A 14,688-nucleotide genomic window follows, 5' to 3' on the forward strand; every position below is an offset into this window, starting at 1 on the left:
CATGAAGACTACAGCTCTGCAGGATGTTTTTGTGATGGGCATTGTACAAACAGAACATAAGAAAGAGCCTAAAATTACTGCCCTGAAAGTTTCAAGGAAGAAGCAATGTAGAAATTGGGTGTTTGTATAACCCCTACTGCAAGCTGTGTCACAGAACAGCACAGCCGAAACCCTGCTGGTTCCTCTTCTTTAAAGATTTGGTGATTTCTGGCTCTCTAGGTGAGCTGTACTTTGTTACTGTGCAGTTGGAACTGGCTGCAGAACTGATTCACTTAAATGTACCAGTGCAAGGATTCATCTCAAAATAACAACGTTATTCATTAATTTTAATATTGTACAATGCTTAAACTGTATTTCAGTGCCCATATTAGTGCTGGTCCAGCTGTGCTGTTAAATGTTGTTACGTGTTATTGAAATATTTGTTTAGTATCTGTTTTGTCCATTTATACTCTATATATTTTAAGTCCTATGAGGTATAACTTCTTTGTATTCATAATCTTGATAGCCTTTTAGTGAATTTATCCTGAGTTACCTACAAAGAGAATAATAATAATTTCAGGATCTCTGCCAAGTTATTTTGCTTCTTTTCAGAATACAGAACTTTTCTGCTGAACCATTGTTACTATGATGTGTCTGTAGACTGGAGGAAAAAGACAAATGTTCTCAGAACAGTTTGATATTTGAACTTGTCAAGTCTCTACTCCTTCAATCTTTCTTGGTGAAGAGTCTTTTCTTAGAGTCCCATCAAACTTTCTTCAATGCTTACAGAAGTTTGACATGTCATATGAGTACTCTTTTTTGATAAGAAAGCATAAGATCTTTTCTGCTGACATCTTTCACAAGTATCTATTATTTCTTGTAGTGGATGAATGAGTTACAGAAGTACTAGATGGCAGAAGAAAGACTTGTTTCTCAGTTTTTCATTTGAAAGTAAATGAAATAGTGGTGTATTTCACTTACTGGAAGATTGAATCATTGTGTGTCTTTTCTGAGAAAAAAAAAAAAAAAAGAAAGATTTAATATTGCCAAGACTCTAAGAATTTGTAGCACTGACTTTGAAAAGTAAATACAGTGATAAAGTGTACAGCTGTTATCACTGAACTGAATATCATTGTGTTACCTGGTGAGAACAGCTCAAGTATTTTGAATATTTGGATATCAGTTTATCAATAACTAGAAACCAAGATCTTAAGGTCTCTTGTGTTGTCAGAGCAGAATATGTAGAACATCTTAAATGAATTATACTGAAAGAAGTGTACCCAAATTATGTTTATATTTTTCTTTCTGGTTAAATAGGTAGTTAATGGCACAATTTCCAGTAAGTACTTTTTTTTCAGATTACATGTAGGCTAGGATAGTGTTCATAACTCTCAACTACAAGGAAAACTGTACAAAATATCCATAGGAATACAACTGATATCTCATTTAAAAGGTCATCGATATATTTCTGGTGTGACAAAAAGCCTGTAGTCTTTAAACAAAAATAATATCCTGCCTCCCCCTAAAATTTAACAATCCTTCTTTGTATTTGTTGAGTTGCTCAGTTTCTACATATGTTTACAGTAAATCAGAGATCAAATGGTAACCTTTACAAATGTGAACTATGTACAAACAATATAAAGAAGCATAAAATAGTCATAATCCACCCCTGTGAAGTTCAAACAGAATAATAGAGTCATAGTATGGTAGAGGTTGGAAAGGACCTCTGGAGACGATCTTGTCCAAACATTCTGCTCGCACAGTTATGCGTAGATCAGGTTGCACAGGAATATGTCCAGGCAGGTTTTGAAAGTTTCCTGAGAAGGAGCGTCCACAGGCTCTCTGGGCAGTGTTCCAGGGTTCTGGCACCCTCAAAGTAAGGAATTATCTCCTTAAGCACAAGAGAAACCTTCTGTGTTCTAGCTTGTACCTGTTGCCCCTTTTGCTGCCACTGGATACCACTGGAAAGAGCCCATCCTCATGACTTCCACCCTTTAGAGATTTCTATGCTTTGATGAAATCCCCTCTCAGTATTCTCTTTCCCAGGCTGAAAAACACCAGTTCTCTCAGCTTTTCCTCCTACGAGAGATGTTCCAGTTCCATGATCATCTTGTGGCCATCCTAGTTAGCTGCTATGCTTCATACCACACTACAACTACCTGAAGGGAGGTTGTAGCCAGGAGGGGGTTGGTCTCTTCTCCCAGGCAACAAGCACCAGAACAAGAGGACACAGTCTCAAGCTGCACCAGGGGAGGTTTAGGCTGGAGGTGAGGAGAAAGTTCTTCACAGAGAGAGTGGTTGGCCATTGGAATGGGCTGCCCAGGGAGGTGGTGGAGTCACCATCCCTGGAGGTGTTCAAGAGGGAATTGGATGTGGCACTTGGTGCCATGGTTTAGATAGTCATGAGGTTTAGGGTGACAGGTTGGACTCAATGATCTTTGAGGTCTCTTCCAGCCTTCTTGATTCTATGATTCTATTCTATAATTATTGAACCAGGACTTAAACTGCTTACTTGTAAAGGTGAGTTACTTCCATATCCATCTACAGATGTGCCGTGAGCGGAGATGGTAGCAGAGAGGAAGGCAGGTAGCTTCCAGAAAAGCCATGTGCAATACAGTAGTTATACAGTGGCAATGGAAATTTTTGCATAAATCAAAAATTCCCTTTTCTCTATCAGTCATCTTCCCTAACCTAAACATTGTTTCCCATGTATGAACCACTGACACTGCAGCAGTGAAGAACGCTGACTGCTGATGAAATAAACTACTTTAAAAGAAATTAAGGAAAGCTCCACTCATTATAAGCCATGAAGTATTCCTTCTGTATGCACAAATCTTTGTTTCCACCCATCAGAAGACATTCTGTTTTTTTAATTGACTTGTATCCTGCGTTATGAATCCGCCTGCTCACTAAACTCAGGCAGAATATAGTGGAATTCAATCAAGCAGTAGCTATTAATAACCCTCAGAATTTAACACTTAGTATTATCCCAACTAATGTCTACCAAACAAAATAATGACATTTTTACAACGTTTAAAAGTTGTAAAACATTCTCTCAGTGTTGCTCATACTAAGAACCTCATTTGCTTGCTAAATATCCAAAGTCTTTCCACTTCTGCTCTGCTCAAATATCTATTCACATACCCCATGAAGATGTAGAGCATAGAATTTTGCAAATGCAATCAGACCCAGTGTGCTGTACTGTGAACAGCTGTACTAAATCCAGGGCTGGGGTTTTAGTGGAGCCAAAAGCCAGGCATACATGATCAAATTTCTAATTGGAACTGTTTTACTTTGTACAAATATTCATTTGCCATGGTGTGTTAGGGTGGCAGGAACAGAGTTTAAGTTAGGATGCCAAAATACAGAGCGTAGCATCTCTTTCTCACTCACATGGGAGGTATCTTTGCTCTTAAGGAAAAGTCCTAGGTTACAAAAAAAGAAGAATGAAGGGGTAAAATCTGGAGCCATCAAAAGAAGACAGCATGCAAGTGATAAGGAAAAAGAAACCCACATCCTGCAAGTGATTAGAGGAATAAAAAAAAAAAAAAATAATTTTAGAAGAAGGAGTTGAGGGAAAACTGCAGGAAAGACAAGGCATTGGGATCCAAGTGAAAAATCTGATCTTTGTATATACCATGGGCACAAGGAAGAAGTAGACATATAGCTCAGTATTGCAAGGAGAGCATATTGAGCATTAGCTCTCTTCCAAGGCTTGGCTAAAATTTTCTTTTATGGTCTGTTTACTTTTGCATGTTTTAAGGTCATTCTTCCTTCCCCTCCTGCCCGCTTTTTCTTCACTCAAAACCTGATGAATGCTTTGTTTCTCACACAAATGAATAATGGTAGTGTCTCTGTATTTTAGAAAAAGTTTGAGTATGTTTTAAAAATTGCAAACATGGAAATCTTAGTGATTTTGTTTCCAATTGAAAACAACCAAAAAAGTAGAAACCAGAAAGAGAATCAGTCATATGAAATGTTTGTTTCCATGAGTAAAAATTAGCTCCAGAGCCATGTATAAAAAGCAGATGGAGTTATAAATGAGCAATGCACTGCATGCTAGAAAAGCTACCTTCTTGTAAATGTATGCATCTTTCATGGTATCTCACAGCATGCAAAGCTTATTGCAGCCAGCGGTACTGGAACACATCTTCCAGTCAGCTTTCTTCATTTCTGCTGATCTCACCCATGTCTTCCTTTTTTCTTCTTTTTTTTTTTTTTCACTAGCTGTGTTGTGGAAATACTTAACAATGTTTCATTCTCGTTCTTTCATGGTTTTCTGAATAACACATAGAAAGAATCTGTACATCATATCAAAATACATGCATGTCTCGTTTCTCATCATGGATTCGAAAGGAATGTATCTTGTATACAGAACCCTTCAGGGAGAGAGGCTTTCACAAGTATTAAGACATTTCAAATAGTATTTTAAATCATAGAATCATCATACAATCATCATAGAATGGTTTGTGTTGGAAAGGACCTTTAGAGGTCATTTAGTCCAACCCCCTGCAGTGAGCAGGGACATCTTCAACTAAATCAGATTGCTCAGAGCCCTGTCCAACCTGACCTTAGATATTGCATAAGAAGTTAAAACTCCCCAATTTCTCCAATAAGACAAAACTTTTTTTTTTTTTTTTGAAAGACAAGAGTAGGCAGTAGATCAATTTCCATTTTAAAAAATGCAGTACTAAACACTAACTGATTTACAGGCCAGACTGTGGCTTGAAGGTCACAGGTTCTGGCTACATATGTGTGTGAGATGGCTTGACAGCTCATTGCTGCTTGGTGTCTTTGGGGAACTCTCAAGTATTCTTGCCTTTACACCAAACACACATGCACTGGAGTAACATCTCCATCCTAGCTACTGAATGGATGCTGCCTTCTGCAAGATCAGCTTTGTTTGGATGCTCAGGGAGGAAAAAGGCATTGCCCTAATTTTATACTCCTTTTTAGAAACTTTTTAAGAAACTGGTACCTTATCCACTAGAATGCCAGTGTTGGTTATAACTTACAGTATTGATTCAGCCAGCAGTACAGGTTGACTAACTCCTGCACAGGATTTGGGAGGAATGAAAGGACCATATATAGCATCTCCTTTTATGCATCTACATGAGCCACACTCAAGTGGATTACATCTCTGCAGTGCAGAATACCCAGAGGATCACTAATGCTGCAGGTAGTGGCTCATCAATGACAATTGTTGTACACATTTCTAGGAATGACTGTTTAGTGTATAAATATCCTGAAGGATTGTTCATAAATGCCCTACATTTTCCTAAATTATGTGTCCCAGTTGTTTGCAAAGTAGATCATGCTGAAAGTTTGGAGTAGGGAGTGAAAGTACAGTACAGATATCCTAAACAGACTTAGGCATAAAGAGGCTTAACTTTATGAGATCACTTAACCTGGTGATGTTAATCCTGTATATTTGGCAAAGCTAATACATAGCTTCTCCTCTTGTGAGCACAGCTTGTGTTTGTGATTATTTTCCTAAATATTGAAATGTGTTGTGAGTCTAAACAGAGAAAGATGCAAGTTGTTACATTAAGGTAATATAAAGTGTCATAAAGCAAAAACATTTTCAAAACAACACCCTATATCCAACAGTGAGTAATGCTTCCTTCTTTATAGAAATGCTCACAATATCCTACAGAGGATATTTATGGAAAAATTTCAGCTTTACCCTGAGCAGTAAACGTCTGGCATATTTTCAGAAGTGTGTATGCATATTTAGCAATCTCATCTAAGGAAACCATGAATGGTAGCATAGTATTTTTAGTTATATCTAATCATAGTTTAGTTCTTGGTTTTGATATTATGTGGAAATAAATCCTTTTAGTTAATTATTCCCCAAGTTAGTTTTCATTTACTACATTTAAATTTCACTGAATACCCCTGTGTTTTTTCAGTTATCACTTACAGTCCATGATCTTTGTGAATATTTAAGTCATATATCTTGTCTTCAGGAAAGCTTTTGATACAGTCTCCCATAACATCCTCATAGAACAGCTCAGGAGATGTGGCATAGATGGCTGGTCAGTGAGGTGGATTGCAAACTGGCTCCAGAACAGAGTTGAGAGGGTCGTCTCAGTGGCACAGAGTCAACTTGGAGGCCTGTGTCCAGTGGTGTCCCCCAGGGATCAGTACTGGGTCCAGTTTTGTTCAATATCTTTATCAACGACCTGGACGAGGGCATTGAGAGTACCCTCAGCAAGTTCTCTGATAATACAAAACTGGGGTTGTTGGCTGACACCCCATCAGGCTGTGCAGCCATCCAGTGTGACCTGGACAGGCTGGAGAGCTGGGTGCAGGTAAACCACATGAAGTTTAATAAGGACAAGTACAGGGTCCTACATCTGTGGAGAAATAACAGCAGGCACCAGTACAGGTTAGGGGCTGCCCTGCTGGAACACAGCTCCACAAAGAGCTTGGAGTGCTGGTGGACACCAAGTTCTCCATGGAACAACAACGTGCTGTTGTGGCCAAGAGAGACAATGGTATCCTGGGATGTATCAAGAAAAGTGTGTCCAGCCAGTCTAGAGAAGGTCTTCTACCTCTCTACTCTGCCCTGGTGAGACCACACCTGGAATACTGCGTCCAGTTTTGGGCTCCCCAGTTCAAGAGAGACAGAGACCTGCTGGAGAGAACCCAACAGAGTGCCAAGAGAGTGATTAGGGGACTTGAGCATCTCCTCTATGAAGAGAGGCTGAGATCCCTGGGGCTGTTTAGTCTTGAGAAGACTGAGAGGGGATCTGATCAATGTCTATATCTGAGGGGTGAGTGTCAACTGGAGGGGGCCAGGCTCTTTTGGGTGGTTCACAGTGATAAGATAAGGAACAACAGGTTCAAACTTGAACATAGAAGATTTCACCTCAACATGAGGAGAAACTTCTTTACAGTGAGGGTGACAGAGCCCTGGAACAGGCTGCCCAGGGGGGTTGTGGCGTCTCCTTCTCTGGAGACTTTCAAAACCCACCTGGATGCATTCCTGTGTGGGCTACCCTAAGTGGTCCTGCTGTGGCAGGGGAGTTGGAACTGATGATCTCTTGAGGTCCCTTCCAACTTCTGATATACTGTGATACTATCATACTGTGATCTACTCTTCAAAACAGTTCTAATGTTCAGTCCCTCATGTACACAGTATGTCCTTTCCATGTTTAGTTCATCAGGTGTGCCACAGTTAGGGTTTTTCATGTGCAGTGAGACCCGTTAAGTGAAATTGAAGCAGAGTGGTTCACCTGTGTTGAAACTGCATCCTAAAACTCACCCCTCACTATCCAGATAATATTATTTTTCTTTGTAGAACTAACTACTTTCTCGTGTGTTTAGTAACTAGGATTTTTTATAAAATTAGTTGGTTGGGGATTCTTCAGAGGTGGCCTTTTTTTTTTTGTTAGTATTTGTAGCTGTGCTGTACTTTGTTATGCAAGTTTGCTTCAGACAGTTAATTAATTCATCTACCATCTAGCTGAAGGTAGGATTCAAGCCATCTTTTACTGAGGTGCATAGGCTGATTTTGAATAAATATTGTGACTACTGTTTGCTTCCATATGAGAGGTCTTCGACATAGATCCATCAAGTTCTTGAAACAGGTTCGCAAAAATTATGAAATGTTGTTGCTCCTCCTGCAAATACAAATTAAATATGTTACATAAAATGTATTTTTGTGTATTTACCTGTAAAACAGGAAATCTTCTTTTCTCCCCCCCCGGGCTGTGTCATCATCATAAATAGCAGGGGGGTACTTTCTGTCTTCAAAACACAGGAGACAAATGTTTCCCTCCCTCCTCCGTCTGCCAGGGCAACTGCATTTGCATGATTTCCCCGATCTCCCTGCCAGCATCTCCTACTCCAATTTAATCTTGCAGTCAACAACCTTCTGCTCCTCGGGGAGGATAGCCCTGACAGAGGAGGCTGCTCAGAGGAGATCCGCATTTGTCTCTGTCCTGTCCCCAGCTGGCTCTGGGAGCCCTCGGGGCCCCACTGCTGGCTCAAAGGCTGCTGCCAGAGTGAAAGGCAGACGGTAGCTGTCAGCACAGCTGCCCTCTGCTCCCAGGAGATCCTCTTCTGCTGGGACTCCTGCGTGAAAGTCTTGCCAACACTGTCAGCCAGGACCCAATTTTTTCGTAATACTCTCTCCCCACACTTTTTGAAATAAATTATAATAGTTTAAAAATCCAGTTTATGTATATAACATTGCAGAAGTAGCTGTTGAGATGGATGTTCAAATAACATCTACCCTTCTCAGTCAGTGTTTCTGCTTTGTTTATCTTCTGTCAGGTTAACCCATGAGTACATTAGTAGAGCCAATGGTGGAGACTCAGCTCTTAGACCTGTCACTTTGTGTGTCAGTGGAAGCTATATTGAAGGGACTCGTCAGAGGAAAGCTAGCTCTGCAAATTGGTTTATAACAGTTGGCTGCTTCAGAATAAGGAAATTTTCTTCATTGCCAGATCCTACCTCATCAATATTGTATAGCTTTCACTCTCCCTGGGCAGCCAGAGTAAGCATAATACATCTCTACCAAATTGCACAGTACATCAGCGAGTCTTAATGTTATTATGCTGCCTAGAATTGAAGTATCTTAAAAAAGGCTTTAGAAAGAGATTCTCCTGCCTCTTTTTAATGTTCTTGCACTGAAAGGAATGGTTGCAGTTAGCAATAGATAACATCAAATGCAAAGCTTCTTTCTCCTGAAATAAATTAAAGGTATTTTTTATTTGAAAGAAGAAACATGTAATTGAAATTACTGCAAAAGCTTACAAAAGTTAAGTAGTTTTCAATATTTGAATAGCTTGGTGCTTGTTCAAATATGCTTACTGTATCAGCAGTCTTGGTTAACCAGGGAGGTTTAAGTTGACTGGAAGTTAGCAAAATCTACAAGAAGGACAGGAAGGAGGATCTGGGGAACTACAGGCCAGTCAGTCTAAACTTGGTGCAGGGGAAGGTTGTGGAACAGATCATCTTGAGTGCCATCATGTGATATGTACAGGAAAACCTGGTGATCAGGCCCAGTCAGCATGAGTTTATGAAAAGCAAGTCCTACTTCACTAAATTGATTGCTTTTCATGACAAGGTGACCCACTTAGCACATGAGGAAAAGGCTGTGGGTTTTGTCTGCCTGGACTTTATTGAAGTATTTGACATGTTCCCACAGCATCCTCCCAGAGAAATTAGTTGTTCACAGCTTGGATGGTTGAACGCTTTGACAGATAAAAATTCTGGCTGGAAGGTTGGGCCCAAAGATTGTTGGCAGCTGGTGACAAGTGGTGTTCCCCAGGTGTCTGTAATGTTTATTATCTTTATCAATGATGTAGATGAGGGAATTGAGTATACCCTCAGTAAGTTTGCAGATGACACTAAGTTGGGCAGGTGTGTTGATCTGCTTGAGGGTGGGAGGCTTTACAGAAGGACCTGGGCAGGTCGAATTGGTGGTCCGAAGCCAATCGCTGGGTCCTACACCTGGGTCACAAAAATCCCATGCAATGCTAAAGGCTTTGGGAAGAATCACTGGAAAACTGCTGGGCAGAAAACAACATGAGGGTATTGGTTGGTAGCCAGCTGAATATGGGCCAGCAACGTGCCAAGGTTGCCAGGAAGGTCAACAGCATCCTGACTTGAATTAGAAATAGTGTGGCCAGCAGGATGAGGAAAGTAATTGTCCTGCTGTACTCAGCTCTGGTGAGGCCATACCTCGAATACTGTGTTTTGGGCCTCTTACTACAAGAATAACATTGAGGTACTGGAGCATGTCTAGAAAAGGCCAACAAAGCTGGTGAAAGGTCTAGCAAGCAAGTCTTGTGAGGAGCAGCTCAGGAAACTGGGGTTATTTAGTCTGAAGAAAAGGAAACTAAGGGAAGGCTTTATGGCTCTCTACAAGAAAATTGTAGAGAGGCTTGTGTTACATGGGATCACAGAATGAGAGGGATTGGAAGAGACCTCTGGAGACCATCTCTTCCAAACCTCCTGCTCACACAGTTATGCCTAGATCAGGTTGCACAGGAATGTGTCCAGGCAGGTTTTGAAAGTCTCCAGAGAAGGAGAGTTCACAGGCTCTCTGGGCAGCCTGTTCCACAGCTCTGGCACCCTCAAAGTAAAGAAGTTTCTTCTGAAGGCCAAATGAAACCTCATGTGTTCTAGCTTGTACCTATTGCTCCTTGTGCTATTGCTGGGCACCACTGAAAGGAGCCAAACCTCTTCCAAAATACCTCCACCCTATAGGTATTTATAATAATTGATAAGATCCCCTTTCAGTTTTCTCCTTGCCAGGCAGAAAGCACCATGTCTCTTATCCTTCCCTGGTAAGAGAGATGTTCCAGTTCCTTAATCATCTTTATGGCCCTCTGTTGTACTGTGTCCAGCAGTTCCCTGAACTGGGGAGCGCAGAACTGGACACAGTACTCCAGATGTGGTATCGCTAGGGCAGAACAGAGAGGGAGAAGAACCTCTCTTGAACTCTTCTTAATGCACCTCCAGTAATGTTGGCCTTCCTGGCCATGAAGACACATTGCTGACTCATGGTGAACTTTTCATCCACCATCACCACCATGTCCTTCCCCACAGAGCTTCTTTCCAGCACATCATCCCCTAACCTGTACTGACACATGTGATTATTACTCCTTAGGTGCAGGACCCTACACTTGACATTGTTGAATTTCATGAAGTTCACCTCTATCACCTCCAGCCTGTCTAGGCTGTGCTGAATGGCAGAGCAGCTTTCTGGTGTGTCAGCCACTTCCCTCAGTTTTCTGTCATCCGCAAACTTGATGAGAGTACAATCCATCCCTTTGTACAAGTCATTAATGAAAACGCTGAACAAGACAGGACCCACTATTGACCTGTGGGGAACATCTCTAGCCACAGGCCTCCAACTAGACCACAACCCTTTGAGCTCTGTCATTCAACCAGTTCTCAATCCACCTCACTGTCCACTCATCTGGCCTACATTTCCTGAGCTTACTTATGAGGATGTTACAGAAGACAGTGTCTAAAGCCTTGCTGAAGTTGAGGTAGGTAACACCCAGTGCTCCCCCCATCATCCACCCAGCTAGTCACACCATCACAAAGGACTATCAGATTGGTCAAGCATGATCTTATCTTCCAAGAACCAAGGGATAGATCAAGAGGAAATGGTCTTCGCATGAGCAGAGGTTTAGATTGTGTGTTAAGAACAATTTATTCACTGAGGGGGTTGTCAAGCCCTGGAACATTCTGCCCTGGAAGTGTGCAGTCATCATCCCTGGAGGTGTTTAAAAGACATATGGATGTGTTGCTTGGTTCGTAGTTTAGTGGTGACCAAGAAGTATTGGGTTAATGGTTGGTCTCATTCAACCAAAACAACTTTGCAGTTCTATGAATAAAATAATAGTGTTTTGCCTATAGCTTGTGTATTTTCTTTGTTCACTGTGTGGTAGTGTCCTTTTATACGGAGCACATATTCAACATCTTGTTTCACTTCAGTACCCCACAGCTGGTTTTAGACCGGGAGAGAGAGCAGATACTGTGTTGCCTTGGATTGCTAGTTTCTATGACAGCAGAAATGGAGATAATGAATTTGGAGGATCTGATTTTCTTATATGATTTGCTTTATAGAATTACAGTGCTTCACGGCAAGAGGTAGCCGGCAGTAACCTCTGTAGAATTACCTAGAAGAAGAAAGAAAAATCAAAGCTGATAATTCCCCTGAGAGATTAATCAAATTCACTCTCCTTACTAAATAACCAGCAGTTCGTGTAATCTGTCTGAAATACTTCTATACATTTTCAGGACCTGAATTATGTTAAACAGTACTCTGGCGAATAGAAAAGATGATGATGATTGGATATTATTCTTCAATAACATGACTAAGAATATAGAGGACAAAAAAGATCATACTTTTTTCTTTAAATGCTACTATGTATTCACTTATGTTTAAATATAATGTTGCAAACCTCAAAACTGTGTAATTCAGCTCGCATTTTCCACTTGACTGCTTTATAGCTTGCTCTTCCCCTGTTTAACAGGCTACTTTATAGTGATTTTGGATACTTCTTGCTTTTTTACAAAACTTATTGCTACTATACAAGGAATGTGACTGTTAGTCTTTAGAAATAATGTGAAAGCAAGCAAGATAACCAGTGAAATACATTCACAACTCTTAAAAAATACAATTAATTAAGTACAATTAACCAGTGAAACAGAGATACAGTTGTCAATTCAAAGTGAACTGTCATTTGTAATATATTTTACATAAAGAGACAAATTACTTTTGTGGTTATAGGTTGCAAATATCCTGATATGTGTATTGTCCTATGGCAGGTAACTTTGAAGCTTTTACCCTTTCAATGGGGCAAAATACTGAACAGAAATTTTACTACCTCAAAGTCTAATGTATGTTTGGACCAAAGTCTCCATGTTTCTCACTTGTATCTGCTGGTCTGGATAATTTCATTGATCTTTACAGTTTTTGCCCTTCAAGATTATAGAGTTTTTCTCTATGAAGTAAAAAGCTGAATTTGCTATGGATACTGTTCCTCCAAAACCATCTGCATGGCTAAGCCAGGCCTGTGCAGCAGTAACCATGGCCTCCTAACCTTACTGTTGTTGCTGTTGGCCTTGTGACATGTCCACAGGAGGGACCTGTTGTTACCGTTCATTTCTGGAAGGGCCAGATTACTGCCTCCTTCAAGCAGCCTCTGTGCGCTTGGCATACATGGGTTTCAAACAGTCTGGTGATAAACACATTTAATGTCAGACACGTAGCAGGTCTTGTCCTTCCATCCCTTTCCATCACTGTTTGGAGGAAGTTGTTCTTCCCAGGGCACTGACTTTTCATCTGTCTGAATTCATGGATTTCAAGAATGTTATCTCTACCTAACATCTTAAACACAATGAGAAAAGTGTTTTCGACTGGTCTGGACATCTAGAGGTCATCTGGTCCAGCATCCTGATAAGGAAGACATATTTCAAAATTAGGTCTAATTGCTCAGCTAAGCTGTGAAAATCTTCAAGGATGGATACATCATAACTTTCCTGGACAACCTGTCCCAGAATTGACTTCCCCAATTGGACTTTTTACCTATGAATGTCGGGAATTGTTCTTATTACAACTTGCAGCCACTACTCCTGGTCCTTTTACTGTGCCTCTGAGCAAACTTGGCCACTGTCTTTTGTACAAGTTCCTCTATGCAGTGGAATTCAGCAATCATTTCTGTTTTAGTGGGTCCTTTGGTTCAGGAATTAACACAGTTTACCGCAGGTTCCATGAGGGCACAGCGTGCTTTTATTAAAGGGCAGACAAGATTATGTAACAGTGTAGCGAAACCGAAAGCAAAGCACAAACAGAAGGCTAGACCCTCGTTACCAGAAGAGCCACAAATAGAAAACTAGGCACGAAACAAAGAGCCTGACACGTTACCACGGCACGGAGATTTTAAAATGTCAGCACCCCAATCCCAGCAGGCGTCCCCACTGCTCAACAGAGGATTGGAAGTGGCCCCACCATTGGAGATACCCCAGTTTAAATGGGGCCAGTGTCCCGTGACATCAGGCCACGGCGTTCCCAGGAGGCTGGGCTTTGGGGGCAAAAGCCCCACCCCGTTACCCAATCGTGTTACATAACCTACATCCCCTATTGCTCATGTGCACAGCCCTGGGGTCATGGCACCCCCTGCCCAGCAATTGCCTTGCTCCTCTTCATCTTCCTCCAGGTCCATTTGCCCTTTACAAGGCATTTGAAGGGCATTTGTGGTTGGCAAGCACGATAACAAATTTCTAGCCCTACTTTGTTGATAAAAACAGGAATTTGCAGCCTCTTGTTTTTCAAAGCTTTAGCCTTTCTTATACATCCATCTGGGTACCTCTGATCAAACACAAATCAACCCGTTCCTCTCACAATCTCCCACCTTTAACCTTTTCTAGGCTAAACAAACAAATTCTTTTATCTGCTCTTTTTATGTCTTACGCTCCTGTAATAAGTGTTCTTCTTTAACACTGAAATTATCTCAGTGAAGTAGATGACTCTGAGAATGTTGCATATCAGAATACCTTGTTACTACTGTTTTAGCTAGCAAAGGCAAAACTGTCATAAGGAAACATCTTTTACATACCTACTGATAACTCACATTATAAAAATGACAAAACATGACTGATATTTTCTTCACTTTCCTCTTCAGTAAGTCTACCTGTTACTGTTGTTGCTTGTTCTGCCTATGATACATGTTGGCCCAGACAAAAGATTTTTAGTAGGTTCTGTGGCTCGTCATCTCACAAGGCTGCTTCTCTTGAGTACAGGAGTCTTGAGTAATGGCAGAGCTTTCTGGATCACTTAGTTGGTACAGCTACGAATAGTCACTGTATTCTTTGTAGTTTTCATAATGATTCAGTGGCAAATCTGCCTAAGGCAATGACCTATCTCACCTTTGAATTGTGAATAGCCTACACATGCAGTCACTCAGGGAAGTTCATTAATAGTAATTAATAAGGCACTCACACTGAATTGATTATAAAAAAATCTACGAAACAGCCTACATCCAACTTCATTTGATCAACTTTCAATTTGGACGAATGAAATCAGGCCAAGGACAGCCAGATAAATGATCCTTAGGATATACATGTAAATACTACCCTGAGTTTTAGACTTTGTATCAGTTTGCAGACCATATGGAAGGAAAAGTGGTATTTCTGTGAATTTCATCCTTTTCCAAGGTCATAAACACTCTCTTACAA

General features: G+C 40.8%; 1 protein-coding gene across 1 annotated transcript in view; it reads left to right on the plus strand.

The window, feature by feature from the left end:
- Nucleotides 1-14,688, plus strand: part of TRPM3 (transient receptor potential cation channel subfamily M member 3) — a 302,338-nt gene that overhangs the window by 20,674 nt on the left and 266,976 nt on the right. The window lies entirely within an intron of this gene.

This window comes from Indicator indicator, chromosome Z, assembly GCF_027791375.1.
Source record: "Indicator indicator isolate 239-I01 chromosome Z, UM_Iind_1.1, whole genome shotgun sequence".
In the NCBI taxonomy this organism is placed as follows: Eukaryota; Metazoa; Chordata; class Aves; order Piciformes; family Indicatoridae; genus Indicator; species Indicator indicator.